The 17,759-nt window shown below is 37.3% G+C and overlaps 1 protein-coding gene across 7 annotated transcripts in view; it reads right to left on the reverse strand.

Moving 5' to 3' along the window:
* RGS7 (regulator of G protein signaling 7) overlaps window positions 1–17,759 on the reverse strand; it is a 251,969-nt gene that overhangs the window by 149,488 nt on the left and 84,722 nt on the right. The gene's annotated exons all lie outside the window — the stretch shown is intronic.

The following is a 17,759-nucleotide window of genomic DNA, read 5'->3' on the forward strand; positions in this document are numbered from 1 at the left end:
ATGTCACAAAAAAAAAACCAAAACACCACCATTCATTGTAATGAGTTTCATCTGATACGGAATTCAATAATTTAAATAGAAAGGGCCATTAATATTATTCTGAAGAAATTGGCAAGTAGACAAAATGCTATGAAATGGAATCTGCCCCTACATTTGTTATCCATACAATAAAGGGAGGCTTGTTCCAACCCCTTCTAAATTCAGTTGGTAAACTGTCTTACTGAGCCCTTAAATGAATTAGAAGTCACTCAAATTTAGGTGAATATCTTTGCTTTAAACAAGGAAGTAAATTATAACCATAGATGCATGGTCTTCTATGAAAATAAACAGAAGTAAATTTAATGATAAATTCCATGCATGCAATGTAAGCTTATGAAATACTGCTAGAACTGCAGAGTGCATAATAATGTGTGTTACACTGGAACAAAATTTGGAAGGCAATACATAAGGCAATGTGATAAAGGTATTTTTGCATTATAATAAGGACTACTAGAAAGGTAGGACACAGTCCTGGAACATGACATTGCAGGTAATGATATGCAGTTACCTCTTTCTCAGGATCACACAAGAGTGCAAACGTTTAATACCTAGCATTCCTAGCATTGTCAGTAATCAGTCCTTCAAGGGTATATGGAATATATTGTTAACTGACATGCACATATGCTTTCCTAAACTTGCTTCATGAACAAGATTTAATCTAAGCTGTATAAAACATTACTCTGATTGGAGCTGTATCTTTGAGGAAGTTCTCTGGCTTTGACTAGCAAAGCAAGGTCTAGGATGTCTGCACTTCAAAAGCACACCTTCCCTTGGCCATTTAGCTCAGATTATTGTTCCATGTCAGGTGCAAACACCTGTGCAAAAGGCAGCTCCCACTCCAGACAGCTTCATTGTGAACTGCCTGGTTAGTTCCGTGTGCAAAGATAACTGCATAAACGAGAGGGGATGCTCCGATACAACATACAAAACACAACAGAAGACTCCTGATAAGATACCATTGCCCTGGGATTCTGTATGTTATCTGCTAGGCTACAAAATCCTTCTTTGTCTTGTCCCTTTTTGAGCACAAATCCAAAAGGTGTGTTCTGTGGTTATCTTAAATGTAAGAACTCAATGAAATGAAGGGCAAATTAAAAAAAAAAAACAACAATCAAACACATCAATTAAAGATTCAAAACCATCTAACTCAACATATGCAGGTGTACAGCTTAACTTTCAATACATGTAGTCCCTATTTCTGTTTTAGCTGATTTAAATTCAGCAAACGTATAATCTTGTCCACTGAAAAACATCACAACTATATTTGGGAAGCAGCACTCAAGGCACTTGTCTATCATTCATCAACAATGACCTAAGACAATGGAAAGAGCAGAACAGTTTGATTAGAATAAAAAAAGAAAATCTTAATCTAATTTTGCTCAAGAATTCTAATCTGGGGAACACAAACTGCTGCTCAATATAATAATTTTCCTTGCTGATGTATCACTGTTTGCTTCTGAGTCACCTGACCCGATGCTCAAACGTGAAACATAAACTCCTCCACTTCACCTCAGAATTAGGCTTTCACAGTTCTGTTTTTATGGGCTTATTTACCTAAACCTGACTATCTTGGGTCATGCCAATATCCAATGGGATGTTTTTTAGCCCTAAACCTTCTCAAAGAACTCAGAGAAAACAAATACACAAAAAGCTGCCTCCTGATCACTCTTCCAATGAAGCTCAATGTGCTTGAGAAAAGGAAGTTGTAGAAGTGTATCTGTTAGATTCTCAGTTATCATTATGCACAATTAACAGGGAAAGGGGTAGCTAGAAGGAAGTTCACAGTGAAGCACAGATTCTACAGGAGCATTTCTAAATAGACATATACCCTAAAAAATGTGCTGTTTGTTTACCAGTGAGACAATTCTAACTGGGACAAAAACTCACTAATCTTCTGATGCATAGGCACCTCAGACCAAGCTTATAGTATTAATATTTAAAATTTCACTCATCTCCATGTGAAAGATAATTTGCAGTCTTCAGCCTGACACATAAGGACTCTTTGAAATCTGTTTCAAAGACTGACTCTGACAACAGTGACAATGCACCTTACATGAAGCAAAAAGGAAGATAGCAATATCCTGTAATAGAAAGGTTACAGGACACAGGAGCCATTGAATAATGACCACCGACTCTGCTCCAAACACACTGGGAACTAGGCATGGAGACAAGCATAACTTAGCTCAGGGGCAGAACCCATACAGAACTAACAAGCCCACAGAGTATCTGGCCTTGGAGAAGAGAGACTAAACGTTATCAAATGGGAAGTGAAGGTGATGGCTCTCAATACTGTGTATTGCTAGAAGTCCACTGAAGGACTAGGCTTATTAGTAGGCTTCTCTTCTTTGATACGACCATAAGAGGTTTCTGCCATATAAGGTAAAATTAACCCCTTCTATCTTTAATCATCAGTTACTATCTAAAGGTATCTGTCTTTCTCAATTACTGACCGTGGAAGTCTTGACAAGAAACCAGGACTAGTATCCTTTAGCTACTTACAGCTACATGAAAAGAATACAACTCCTAGAAGCAGAATTTTTATGGTTACTTAGATTTCACTCCATGTGGTTTGGGAAGACCCTGAACTTTCCATTTCTAAATCTAAATATGAATTTCATTGCTAATCATCCACACATCTTGCAAAAATTATCCCCTTGCACCATAATTCAGCATCACTGATTCTTAAGAAGTAGGGTTTTTAATTAACTCAAAGATGACAAAGGTCAAAAGCTCAGAAAGTTTGTCAGTGCAGTACAAGAGTCTTTTCTGCCCTTAAAAGCAAGGCTAAATCAACTCCACATAAAGATGGTCACTAGATACAAGGATTCCAAGACTAAAAAAAGGAAAGCAATGGTCTGGAACTAACTAAAGTTCAAGACATGCATTTTAATGCTTGAAGCCTTGACCTACCTACACATTTACAGGTATCTCAATTCAGTTTCTATTACTAAAACAAATTTCAATGACAGGGAATTAAATCTATATCAAGGAATACTTGAATGAAACTAGCCACAATTTTGTACTCAGTTATGGTACCTCAGAACAGGGAATTGCTGTTGAGTATACTGGGGTCCACCCACACTACAGCTTTGGTGATTTTGCTAAAATATTTCATCATTTTACCCAAAGGCAGGGGTGTAATAATGCAGTGGAAGTAACTACAAACCTCATCCAAACTTGTTAAAAAAGTACACCAAGTTACAATATGTAATAATTTCTTACACTATGCACCAAGTTTCCCTAGGCAATTTTTCCCCTCCCTAGTCAAACACATTACCAAGTCCAAGTTCACCAGTGTGGTTGGCCAGCAGTTGCAGGAGGCCTTTGTTACCCAACCCCCTTACAGAGACACACATGAAGCAACAAGTTGCACTGCTTGTTTTCAAGGTAATGGCAATTTTTTTCCATTTTCCAACACTTGCTAACTACACAGAATATAGTCTCATTTTGTTAGCATTATACTGAAAATGAATTACCTGTAACTGCTCATCCTTTCAATAGCACTCCTCTCTTGAAACTCCACTGTATGACAAATGCTCTGTCTCATGCTGCCAATTATACTACAAATTTTCTGTTGAGACCTCCATCAGCTAAAAAGCCTGTAATTGCACGATGCAGACAATTTGTAAGAAAGTATTTTGATGTGGTTCATTGAGGCAAAAGATCTGTACATTTACATGAATGGCTAAACTGCCCCATCAGATTTACACTTTAGAAGCCTCTGACTCTCTCCCTTCCCATGTGAGCTGCTCTTTGCCAGGACTACACATGCCAACAATCACAGCAACATCTTTCTTTAATTGAATCATTATAATGCCACCTGGGAGCTGCCCAACTCAGTGAACCAGGGGGCTTTGTTCAGCTAGTTAATCTGTATCACAGAGAAGAAAAGAGCACAAAATACAGGAACTCTAAATCCTGGGAGGCTGCACTGACAAGCAGAGATACAGGCAAACTGATTGCCAGATAAAATATGTCAGTGTTGCTCACAAACTAAAGCAAATCATCTCAGGTCAGGAGTGCTGACAACTCTTTCTAAATCAAGTGTGTAAAAATGAGATGGTTTGACATCTCTGTATCAAAGATTTTAGCATTTTCCATTTAATAAAGAATATGGTTAGTTCAACTCTTTATTCTTAGTTGGGATGAAGAAGAAAAAAAAAAAGAAGTTTAAAACATTCATAAGTCCAGAAAATCAAATTTAGATTTTTGACTAAAGTACAATGCTGAAAAATGGCTTAAAACATGCAAGATTAAACAAACTGTTAATGACAGTCATGCATAAACTATCTGAGCTTGCTAAAATAAAAATGCTGTCAGGCAATATTGTTCTCTGGTCTACCAATACAAGGAACTGCCCTAAGTACTCTCTGATGAACACTAAATTAGAGAATAACTAAAGAATACAAGGACAACCAATCTCCTATTTTCACAACCTCTATTTGCTAAATTATTTGACACGATAAAATTAAACATCAAATCAACACAAAAGTTTCCAGTCGTATTAAATGGATGCAATGGAAATAGTTTGAAGAGTCTCATTTACTACATATACCTATGATGCTGACACACCTGTCTCATGTTCCTTTCCTTTTGCAGAAGGAAGCCACCGATGTGATCAAATAGTTAATTCTCTCTCCTCAGAGAGAATACTTGTGGAAAGCAAAGGTGTTTTGGCTTCACATGTAGAACAAAACTCTGTATTGAAGCAGTGTCTGCCATCATTTTTATATCTGCATTTGTAGTTCTTAATTTCTGAATTTCTAATTAAGAACCAAATTTATTGGCCCTATTTATCTGTACTGTGTCAGATAGATCAAATAAGTAATGTTCCAAATTGGTTATAAAACAAGGTTGGCATTATACATATTATCAGCTTTTGCTAACATTAAATAGGTGCAGGGCAAGCTTTTGTCATTTGTTAAGAATAATTTAGGTTAGTTTGAATTTATTTGAAAAACAATTTCAGTTCCATGCAATTATTATTGAGACCTGATTCTTTTCTAATTAGATGAACAGTCCCACTGTGCTTGTCCCTGCTATCAACACTACATGTTCACCACTGAACTTGCATTAATACATTAGATTCTGCACACTTTGCTCATTTAGAACTGTGCTTTTTGGAATGATAATTTTAAGCATATTCTTGTACTACTGACGCATCAAAAATGATTAATCAACAAACCCAGCATTTAATTTTAAAAGCGCTTGTAGTTTAATATGAATAATACAAGTAGCTCTTTTCTGCTTTTAATTCTTGTGCCTTGCCCTTTTTGAGCACTTATACCAGATTCTGGATATCAATACCTGGGGAAGCAGAGAGTTCAAGGGACAATGAATGAGCATGCAGTAACAGAGATGCAGCTAGTCTACTCTAAAAGAAGCAGTATCCACATTTCAGTAGAGCTGAGCTATCTAATAGTAAAGTTGATGAAAATAAATCCCTTCCTAAATATGTTCTCTCAAAGGCGAAAAGTGTAATCTTCATGTAAAGTTTACTGAAATCACACAGAATATGCAAAATCAGTTAAAGTTATTAGCAGCTCAGATATTGATAACTACTGCACAGCAAAGAATTTTCTACAAAGTTACCTTACAAGGTTTTACTTGGAAGAGAGAGTATGTGAGGAAGATATACAGTTTCAGAATTAAAAATTCTGAAAAATATAAATAGTCTACTGAAATAGAACTTAGTTGACCTCTTTTTAACACTTCATGGAAGATGGATAACTAAAAAGCATATTTATGTAATCATGTGGCTTGTTTGGAAGCTACAACTGTCAGTGATCCCTAGATATAGAATGGATATAGGGATAAAGGTTAATTCCCATCACATAAAACTGTCTAACATTAAATGGAAAAATCTTGAAGATACCATATAGTGCATTCTGTAGATAGTGATTTAGGTCAATAAGTTATTCTTTTTTCTCCCTTGGACTGCTAATGTTCAACTAGTGGTTTGATGTACCAAGATATCACATAATATGACCTTTTTCTCTGCCTCATACACTGGGTAAACTGTAGATCTCCCAGTAATGTTCCATTTCTTACTGTGCCTTCTTTGGATAAGTTGAATTGAAAGCATTTAATTAATACTGTATTGCACCAAAAATTAAGCACTGCTCTATTTTAATTCAGAAAAATAGCCCATGTTTGCTTCTGTCAGTAAAGTTTTTGAAGAATTCAGCATGCCAGAACTATGTCAACAAAGCCATAACATAGCATGGGCTATTAGTTCCATTGTTTTCAAAATAGACTATTTTTTTGCCTCACCTAAGAGTCCTACATCTAAATATATAGGACATAAATCCAGTTTGCTGCATGCGTATTAATGCTATATGTCTGGACAGTGAACAGCAGACTTGAAGTAGTTTGTAAAAGCTATTCAATTGGTATTACAGAAAAAATCATGTAACTTTGGGGGAATATATCGCACTGATGCAGCTTTGGAATCAAGAAAAGGTTACAGAAAATGCTGTGTTAATTATACCAGAAATTGGGTAGGTGGCAATTCCAGATCCCTGGCCTTCATGAAATTTTAAACAACAAAAAAACTTATTAAGTAAAGACAAAGGTTGAATCCTTTAAATTAACCACTTGAAAAATAATTTAAATATTCTTTAAAATTGTTTTATACTATTAATACTTCATAGTTTATTTTTACTCTGGCCTTTCCAAGACAAGAAGCATTCTCTGTATTTAGGAAATGTCACAATCAGACATTGAAAAGATAAAAATCTATGCACTCATGCAGAATTTACCACTTTGAATGAATGGGTTTCATGGTTAAATTCCAGCTAGAAAAAGTATTTTCATTTATTTATATGTTTTTCTTAGAAATTATTAATTAGAACTAACTAGAAATACAACATTCTGAAGCCCTGAACACTAGTGTTGCACAACAAAACCAGAGAAAGCTTATCCAAAGGAGTTAAAAACCACATCCAGTCAGTGAAATTTCAAAACAAAAGAAGTCAATGATAATTTTGGAAATTGGATCTCTGCTTTTCAGTAAAATTATTATTTTCATCACAGGTGTGAAACGCTGGTTAGAATGACAGAGGAAAAGGAAGCATCACTGTAGGGACTTGGTAAGGAAACAGCTTGATGAAAGAAGTCTTGGCAAAATAATTTATATTAATAGAGGGATTTCTGTAAGAATACTTCATTCAGAATAAATTTTTTTAAGTAACTAAACCTATAAATAATATTTATTAATTTGTCTGGCCATAACTTCAGCTTCTAAGCTGTGCTCCCAGTGATAGAAATAATGTTTCTTAGGCAAAATTCATATTTTTAAAATATGGTCTTTCAAAGCTAAGATGCTTCCTGAGTTATACTGAAGCTTGTGATATGCTGGTCCTGACATAAAAAAGAGTCTCCAGTATATTTCTCAAACAGGCAAGCTCAACTGGAAACCTGACTTCTGACATCTCAAATGCACTTTTCAAAACAACATTATAAAAATGCTGGAAAGGTTTGGATCTTTTTCCAAGAAGGTACAAAAGCAAAATGTCAAAACTCAGCTGAAACAAAAAAAGTCCCGAAACAACCCAGAACATATTCTGGTACACTGCTCAGTGTACAGAAAACACAAGCACACATTTTTGTAGGAGATGCAAAACAAATACTTATACATATCTAACTCAGATAAAATAGTGAAAGTGCATTTTGCCTTCATAAAAAATACTAACAAAAAAATGAGATACAGGATAGAGCAGAATTATGATATATTCATGTGCCTAAAAAACAAGTGACATTCCTCAGGAGAATACTTGCATTTACTGCAAAGTATTTTTGTTTAATTCTAAGTCCACAAAAACAGATGTTTTCTAAATTAGAACAGCTTTCTTACAGCATTGGTTGCTAACGGTTTTCAATCTAAATTTTCCTGGTTGGAATCTCTTTTTCTCACTTGTCAGATGATCCCAAACATTACAAAGCAACATCACAGCAGCAGATCACTCTAGGAGCAGATATTGCCAAGCAAGGAGACCTTTTCAAAAATATTCACCACCATTATTCTTCAAATGCTGAAGAGGGGAGAAGTAGTTACAAGAAATGTTTAAAATTACATTGACAGAAATAACATTTCAGGGTAAACAATTATATGAAAATGGAATATGAAATTAGAAAATGAGCCTGTTTATAACAGCTGATGTGGATGCTGACCAAAGCAGAGGATTACTTTTACATTCACAATGAAATGGCAAAGAGGAACACTAATATCACTGAATCATAGAATAGTTTGGGTTGGAAGGGACCTCCGAAGATGATCTAGTCCAACCCCTCTGCATTAAGCAGGGACATCTTAAACTAGATCAGATTGCTCAGAGCCTGGTCCAACCTGACTTAAATGCGTTCAGGGATAGGGCATCTACCACCTCTCTATGCAACCTGTTCCAGTGTTTCACCAACAAGTGGAGAAGAAAAATTCAATATATTCCGGTAATTTCTGCACTGGTTTTTGCCCTGTCATTACCAGATGTCCAGAAGCCCTGTCATTCTCCATTAAAAAAGGACCTAGCTTTTTCTCACTCCCACTCAGCATTGCTCTATTTTCTCAATGAACCGCTACCATGCATTGGTACAGGATCAATTTCAATAAGGCCTTATTCATCAAAGCACTTAAAACAGTTGGTAAACTCTAAGCCTGAAAATGAAAGTAACTAAATACCTAATTCACATTAAAAAACAGTGGACTGATACGTCAAAAGACAGTGGGTGACACAAAGAAGAGTGTGTACGTTCCAGTACTTTGTAAAATAGGAACCCATTCCAATGTAACATTTCCTAGTTTATATTTTGGCTGGTTGCAGTATAATTAGCAAAAGTAGAACGCATTTTGTGATACTTCTTTTCAATTGCATGTAGCAATTACATTGTCTCTAGCACTTCACAGGACTTATTCTGAAGGAATTAATGAAATTAAAAACTAACTCTCATATAATTTTTCTCTGTTATAAAAAAAAAAAAAATTAAATGAATTCATGTTAGATTTCTACAGTATATCCAACTATAATTTCCTTAGAGATAAAGCAAGTAATTTCATTAAAAAAGGCTATCTTGCCATCAAAACAGTAGCTTTTGAATTCTGATGATTAAGACACTTTAAAGCAAATCAGGTCTGAATGTTCTGTACTTGTCCAATTTAGTCTTAGTTTGACATTTACTGTATTTACATTTTATTTTCGTTTGCAGTCAAATCCCTTTTCATTAGAAATATCCTGTGTCTTTATTGTCAAATCATGTTTGTGCCACAAAAGCAAGTAGAACAGCAGTCACTAACAGATTTGAAATATGTGCACTCTGAAAATTGTGAATGATGCCTGTAAGCCATTTGTTTAACCTATCTGATACACAATCTGGAAAGGAAATATTCTTTCCCCATAAATCAGTTTTGGTATTCACATACACATGTACACAATGAGAACAGAACAATATTCAAATCAGAAGCACTGTCATTTAAAACCAAAAACTGAAAATGGATTTACGGGCCACCAATTAATTTGTGCAATTATTTTTTTACTCTGGAAAAAATTAGGCAAAATGCCGCATGAAAGAATTAATTGAGAAGTTAATGGTGTGTTTCAGCCAAATTTTATTTTACCAGAAGGCCAGAATCAGTCTAGGTATTAGTTACAGCGAGCAGAATATATGACACAATGCATAATGTGAGGTGTCCCTGCCTGTGGCAGGGGGGGTGGAACTAGATGATCTTAAGGTCCTTTCCAACCCTAACTATTCTATGATTCTATGATTCTATAATGGAAGTCTGGATGCCATATGCACCTTTATTCCAGCCATAAATCTGGACAAGACAGCTCAATCTCAAATCTCTCAGTTGATGTGGTCTTGGTTAATTTGAAGAGTTGGAAGAGTTATAATCTCTGTACTTGATCCAGTTGGATCAAACTGGTAGCGTGAATGTAGGTCTTAGAAACCGTGGATCACAAGTTTCGTAGGAACTTACTCTCATAACAGAGAAGCTTGATTGTAATAAAGACACTTCTCACTCAAAAAATCCCAACTCCTTTTGAAGAGCAGTTTTTCCATCACCAGTTTCTCTGTCTTACCAGCTCAAAGGATTGAAAAATAACAGGGTCTAACAACCAATGCACCACTTCACATAGTCCTGTATCTGTGCTAGGGAGCACTTGGTAGGACCCATTTCACACTCCAAATATATTAGAGATTAATAATTGCTACAAGAAATAGGGTGCTCAAGAAAACATATGTCCCTATACAGAGGGATTAGCCTGCAAGAGACATCTACACTAATAAGATAAAATACAATACATAGAAGTAATCTGGAGGCATCTACCCCTTCCAAGCAAGAAACACATATTCATAATTTCATCTGAAAAGAGTGATTATACAACTATTCTTTACCCAGGCAAAATTAAGAAGCTGCAGATGACATGTACAAATACAGTAAACTATAACTCTGTTCACAGTATCACAGTATCACAGTATGTTAGAGATTGGAAGGGACCTCGAAAGATCATCTAGTCCAATCCCCCTGCCGGAGCAGGAACACCTAGATAATGTTACACAGGAATGCGTCCAGGCGGGTTTTGAATGTCTCCAGGGAAGGAGACTCCACAACCTCCCTGGGCAGCCTGTTCCAGTGTTCCGTCACCCTCACTGAGAAGAAGTTTCTTCTCAAGTTTAAGTGGAACCTCTTGTGTTCCAGTTTGTACCCATTACCCCTTGTCCTATCATTGTTTGCCACTGAGTAGAGCCTGGCTCCGTCCTCGTGACACTCCCCCTTTATATATTTATAGACACTGATAAGGTCACCCCTCAGTCTCCTCTTCTCCAAACTATAGAGACCCAGCTCCCTCAGTCTTTCCTCATAAGGGAGATGCTCCACTCCCTTAATCATCTTAGTTGCCCTGCGCTGGACTCTCTCCAGCAGCTCCCTGTCCTTCTTGAACTGAGGGGCCCAGAACTGGACACAATACTCCAGATGCGGTCTCACCAGGGCAGAGTAGAGGGGAAGGAGGACCTCTCTCGACCTACTAACCACCGCCCTTCTAATACAGCCCAGGATGCCGTTGGCCTTCTTAGCCACAAGGGCACAGTGTTGGCTCATGGTCATCCTGTCGTCCACTAGGACCCCCAGGTCCCTCTCCCCTACACTGCTCTCTAACAGGTCATTCCCCAACCTATACTGGAACCTGGGGTTGTTCCTGCCCAGATGCAGGACTCTACACTTTCCCTTGTTATATTTCATCAAGTTACTCCCTGCCCAACTCTCCAGCCTATCCAGGTCTCGCTGGATGGCAGCACAGCCTTCTGGCGTATCAGCCACTCCTCCCAGCTTAGTGTCATCAGCAAACTTGCTGATAGTACACTCAATTCCCTCATCTAAATCATTGATGAATATATTAAATAATACCGGTCCCGGTTCTGATGAATTGTTTCAAACAAGGTGGGAGAAAAGTAAAATACCTGAACACACCAAGGGTGGTATGATTCCTCTGACATTTCAACAGAGCAAGCTCCATTTAGCAGAGGAATCACTTGACTAGGACTTGGAAATTCTTGGTTTTCTTCTCCAATTTGCCACCAACTGACCTGTGGCAAGTCACTGTAACCTCCTTTGCCTGAGAAATCCAAGACAAAACTAAGAAAACCACCATTAATAAAACAGCTTTCTAAATACTTATGATGTGTTGGAGCGCTGTAACGCTACATAAAATTAAAACACTCACATTTTCCACAAGCTGCAGTTTCTTTCCATTTCAGTAATCTGCAGAGTCATGACATTTTTTTTCTACCTTATCTTTTCTCAGAGGCATGAATTAAAGCCCACTGTAGTCAGCACAGGCATGTCCTTTGATATTTTGGGAATAAATCCTCGTACCTCTCAGCACTGGGCTTCTAAATATTAATTGTTTTATGACTGTCACAGCGTATCTCCTCTTTTCCTATGAAAAGCTGAGCTATTTATCAAGTTCTAGAAATTAAATTTAAGAGTTTGTATGTCATCCACCAAATTGTAGCCCCACTTTTGCAGAGTAGATATTTATCCCAGTATTTTTATACAATACAGGTACACATATATATGTACATATGCACACAGATGCATATAAGTGGGATTTTTAAAATTTTATATTATGAAAAAAAACAACCTTATAAACTTTGATGCAAAAGGGGTTGCTTGAAAATAATGTTGAAATACTGATTTTAGACTTTTTATCAAACTATTTGCTTACCATTCTATATTCTAAGTTATACTTATGAATTCATGCAGTAATCACTTAACACATTTAACTGTACTTTCCAAACAAAATACATCCAAGAAACGTCCAGACACAGACGGTTCATTAGAAATAAAGAGGACATCAATTTGCACCTTATCCCGAAAGGGAGGCAGTGATAGTATGCTTTACTTCCTTTTCTTTGTTATGTCAGTTAGGCTTAGTACCCTGTCAGAGCATCCCCACTGTGTATTCTAAAGCACCTGAAGAAGTTGTAACAAGCAACTGGAAAGAATTAAATAGGATATGTTCAAGAGCCTTCATAGTGAAATGAGTTAACACTACCAAGGAGCTAACAAAAATAACATTTGTTAATCTCAGAATCTAGACTTCATTCTAGGGTCCAAGTCATTACAATGATTAAATATTCTAAAACAGATCATTAAAATGTAATTTCTAACCAAGAACTTGAATGCAGCACATTGCATGTCCTTTGAGAGTCTCAGTGCCAACTTTAAAAAGTTAAATGAGGTGCCAACAGATAGAAACCCATTAACACAGGGCTGAGGGCTTTCTGGCATTGCCCTGAAACTTGGTTCAGCACCAGGATGGGTGCTCAGTCCCTCTGCAGTTTGCATGGAGGCAACTGGGACAGCACAGCACCATAAGGGCTCCTGCTCTGAAACAGTACCAAGCTGCTTCTGCTGCATCTTCTCTTGCATCTTTGCCAAGCACATATGTAAAGCAATAATTAATTCTCAGCTTCACTAATTCTCACCTGATGTCACCTCAGGAATTGTCAGAGTGCTGACTCCAGCACAAAAATTCAAATTAATATAAATAATAGGTGTTTAATGTGAAATTTACTTCAGAACTTCAGACATACAGCAAGGCTTATAGATTCGAAACATTCGCAGTAGTTCTGTTACATTGGCTACAACCCTAACAGCACTTAAAAGGTTCAGCTTATCCAGATTTCTTAATTTAACTGTTAGAGATAAATCAACAGTAGCATTCCCTTTTCTGACAATAGAGAAGACAGAAAGAATTATCATTTACGGCTAGAGAAGATACAGTGGAGAAAAAGTGAAGGGAGGAAAAGAATAAATGAAGCTATGGAATGGGGTCTATGCAGAAAAGGGGTTAACATCTAGATTGAAAAAAGCAGAATCAAAATAACCAAATAGAGAGAAGACAGATGTGAAAGACATAGGCAGGGCTTTGATCTTATGAAAGATGTTCACAGCAGGAGGATTGGACTAGATGACACATTAAGTAAAGACATCAAATGAAGTCACATTAGGCAAAAGGCTTAAAACAAAGGAAGAAATTTATACATAAATTAGCTGTGAGACACAACTTCAGCTAAATAAAATTAAAGGGTACTCATGTTTCTGCAGCACATGGGAGACTTAAAATTAACTGAGTTCTACGTTAGCTACACTAGGAGAAAAGCACAGCATTCACTGCCACTGAAAGAACCTCAGTTGCAGTTTTTAAAGATGCATAAACAATGGTATACTATTTTCAACACATTGTTTACATTTAGGTCATGCTTCCTCATCCTTGGTATCTTCAAGACTTCACTGTGAAAAGGCTGGTGGGGTGGGACTGTTTGCTTCTGAGAACCCTGATAACCATTTAGTGCCTCTGATAGGATGATGCATGACAGAGGACATGCTACATATATTGTGTCTTTTGTGCACATGACTGAGAACAGTTCATAAATGGAAGAAGGAAGAAAATAAGGTAATGGCTTCATGCTGAATTCAAATCATAATAAAGTGAATCAACAAAAAAAGAATATTTTTTTAAATGAACCTACAGAGCTGTGCATGCTGGCATACAGAAGTGCACAGACACAAAAACCATGGTTTTAGTATTTGTTTCTCTTCCTTTCTGCATGCCCATCAAAATCGCTAAGAACTAGATTATTTGTATATCTTCAAAAGCTATTTTAAATAATACTATTTTCAAACTGCATCATTTTATTTAAATCTTTATCCAGTAATTCCATTTTAAATTACTAAAATTGAAAAACTTTCTCAAATAGTATGTTTTAGTTGAAAATCCACTTTTCAAATTTTTTCCAGACATAGCAATTTAATTATTTTGTTATTTCTGAGAAAATGGGGGAAAAGCATCTTTGCTTTAAACTAAGGGAAAGATTAGCAAAAATCAAGTGAGGAAGTGGTGGACAAGGTTGGCAAACAAAATGCATGTGAAGTTTATTAGACACGAGGGTCCTTGTGATCAACATCACAGGACCCAAAGGGAGCCCACCTCAAGTGTATGCACATAAATAAGGATGTGCCTACAAGAAAGCACTGTGGGGAAACCTGTCTTACCTTTCCTGGGAAGTCAGCATGACTGGGTGCCTCTCTGAAGTGCCTGTACATCGATGCATGCAGCAAGAGTAACAAGCAAGAGGAATGAAAGATCTGTTTGCAGTTAGTTGCAGGGCTACAACTTACTGGGATTTTGGAGACCAGGTAGTCTCTCCATTCATAGCACACGCAGTAGAAGTACTGCAATGAGTTTATAGGAGCTTTTTGGGAAGAACAGGCTGGAAGGGAAGGAGGAGGTGTTGCCTGTGACATGGGAGAGCATTGGGAATGTGTAGAGCTCTACCCTAGATGGATGTGGAGCCACTGAAGAACAGGATTAGTGGGTAGACCAACATGAGTGATGTTACAGTGTGTCTGCTACAGATCTTGTAATCAGAAAGCAGAAAATACCATCTTCAGACAGCTGGAAGAAGCCTCACATTCACAGGCCCTGGTCTTTATGGAGGATTTAACCATCCTGATACCTGACGGAAGTGCAACACAGCAGGACACAAACAATCCAGGAGGTTTCTGGAGTGCAGTGATTTCTGGAGTGCAAGAACTGTTGTGGTTTAAGCCCAGCTGGTAACTCAGAACCACGCAGCCATTTGCTCACTCTCCTCTTTCTCCTCCCCCTGCTCCCAGAGGGATGGGGAGGAGAATCAAAAGAAAGTAACTCCCATGGGTTGAGATAAGAACAGTCCAGTAGCTAAGGTGTAACACAAACCACTGCTGCTACCACCAATAATAATAATGATAAGGGAAATAACAAGGGAAGAGAATACAACCACTCACCACATAATACCCAGCCCAACCCTGGAAGAGAACTAACCCTTCCGGGTAATTGCCCCCAGTTTACATCCTGGGCATGACATTCTGTGGTATGGAATACCTCTTTGGCTAGTTTGGGTCAGGTGTCCTGTCTCTGCTTCCTCCCGGCTTCCCCTCCTCCCTGGCAGAGCATGAGACTCGGAAAGTCCTTGGTCAGAGTAAACATCACTGAGCAACAATTAAAAACATTGGTGTTATCAGAGCTGTTCCCAGGCTGAAAGTCCCAGGCTGCAGTCACAGCACTGCACCAGCTACTAAGATAGAGAAAAATGACTGCTACTGCTGAACCCAGGACAGTTTCCACCCCTTATTCCATACCATTCACATCATGCTTAGATCCCACATTTTTCAATATACCATCGCTTTTGTCTCACACACACACACAAGCACACACACACACACACACACACAGAGGTGTTTTTCCTTAGTCCATGGACCAATCCCTATAAAGCTGCTAAATTCATCTGGTCCGTGATATTGGGCTCCACCATCTTCCTGACAGAGATGATTAACAAGCTGAGAAGGGCAGGTGCCCTGTTGAACTTCATGTCCTCTCAAGAAAAAAAATGGTTTGGGGCAGCCTTGGCAAAAAGGGTTTCTACAGGTGTATCAGCAGCAAAAGGAAGACAAGGAAATATGTGAGGGTCCTGCTGCTGGAGCAAGAGACTTGGTGGCAAAGGTCATGGAAGAACCTGAGGTACTCAATGCTTTGCCGCAGTCATTATGAGAAAGGAATCCCAGAAAAAAAAAAAGATTACTTTGTTTTTCTATGTAAGGGCGATAGAACACTGAAACAGGTTGCTCAGGGAGCTTGTAAAGTCTCCAACCTTGGAGATACTCAAAACCTGACTGCACACAGTCCTGAGCAACCTGCTCTAGTTAAGACTATTTCTTCCCTCCTTAAAGCAGTGTGGTTGAATAAGTTTATCTCCAGAGGTCTCTTCCTGCCTCAAACGTTCTGTGATTTCACCAGGCATGTCATTAGGCTACTACTTAACAGCAATCCCATGATTACCTGATGCATCAACATGAAGACATGTACGTAGCCTAGGATTGAATGATAAATGCAAAAATTTTATTTTACCACCCCAATGTTTTTCCCCCAAAAAATGACAAAATCGTTCAGTCCCAAATTGTAACTGCCTTATTATATTTTATAGAGAAGCAAAAAGATATTATATACAATTAGATTTGCCATTTAACCTTTTCTGGTAGCTCAAGAAGCTGAATGACACTTTTTTAAGCATCACATACAATACCCCTTCTTATTAGCAGGTACTTCTGAATGAAGTATCTGTACACACTGAGGAATGGCAATAAAATGAGAGCTCAGGGATTAAAAATGCCTGAATATAAGCTTATTTTTCTCTGGATAATAGCTTTTATGAAAGTTGGACTCAAAATACTGCAGAACAATGAGTTCTTTCATCTTCCAAGGTCTCCCTGAGATAACCAAGGTGATCACACTTAACTAGTTGGTTAGTTGGTTTCCCTACTGACAAAATGAAGGCTTACAAGCAATTGCCAGGTGAAAACTTTTCACTTTTCAGTAACTAATGAATTATTTTGGTTATATTTTCATGTATAGAATGGAATATTATTCAGATTGTTACTGTAATCATCAAGAAAATGCTTCATATACAAACATAAGGTATACAGCATTTAGGACACTGCACTGACTTTTTAACAATACTCATCTAATGAGTATTATAAAATATTTTTACTAAAATAGATAGTCTTTCTGGTGGAATTTTTTTTTTTTTTAATCCAAATAAGCAGCAAGAAACCAAAGCCAATATGAACCCATACATAAACTATAAAAACACATCTATGTAGTCTCAAAATTCAAGTATAATGATGAAACTTTAAAAAAAAAAGGGAGAAAATAAAAGAGCAGCATAAAAGGGCAATCTGATTGAATGATAAAAAACAGCCAAGATGATACCTCAAAAGATCTGTTCAGGCTGCTATTTTATTCCATGCATTGATGTCTTAGCTATACAACGGACTTCATCAGAACTATTTTCCTGAGAAAAATAGTTTCCCCAAGGAAAGAAAAAAATTCCCTTCCCTCTCAGCTTCTTTGAATCAAAGTTCACACTTAAAAAGTGAGGGGACAATGTATGAAAGGGGCAACTCTGAGAAGCAGAATAATCTATTAGTAAAGATACTATCTACTATAGTTCTTGGGCCTAACATACACTTTAGCAATATTATTTAACCCTCATAATCTCTTTCTCTGCAAACATAAGAATTCCTGGTCACCTCATAACACGGACTTTCTCTTTCCTGACAGTAACCTTTCATGAAGAAATGACATATCAATTTTACATAGGCCACTGAAGAGAGAGGA

Source organism: Pezoporus wallicus, unplaced genomic scaffold (assembly GCF_028554395.1).
Source record: "Pezoporus wallicus isolate ANWC-B61680 ecotype Strahan unplaced genomic scaffold, APGP_CSIRO_Pwel_v1 contig_8042, whole genome shotgun sequence".
Classification (NCBI taxonomy): Eukaryota; Metazoa; Chordata; class Aves; order Psittaciformes; family Psittacidae; genus Pezoporus; species Pezoporus wallicus.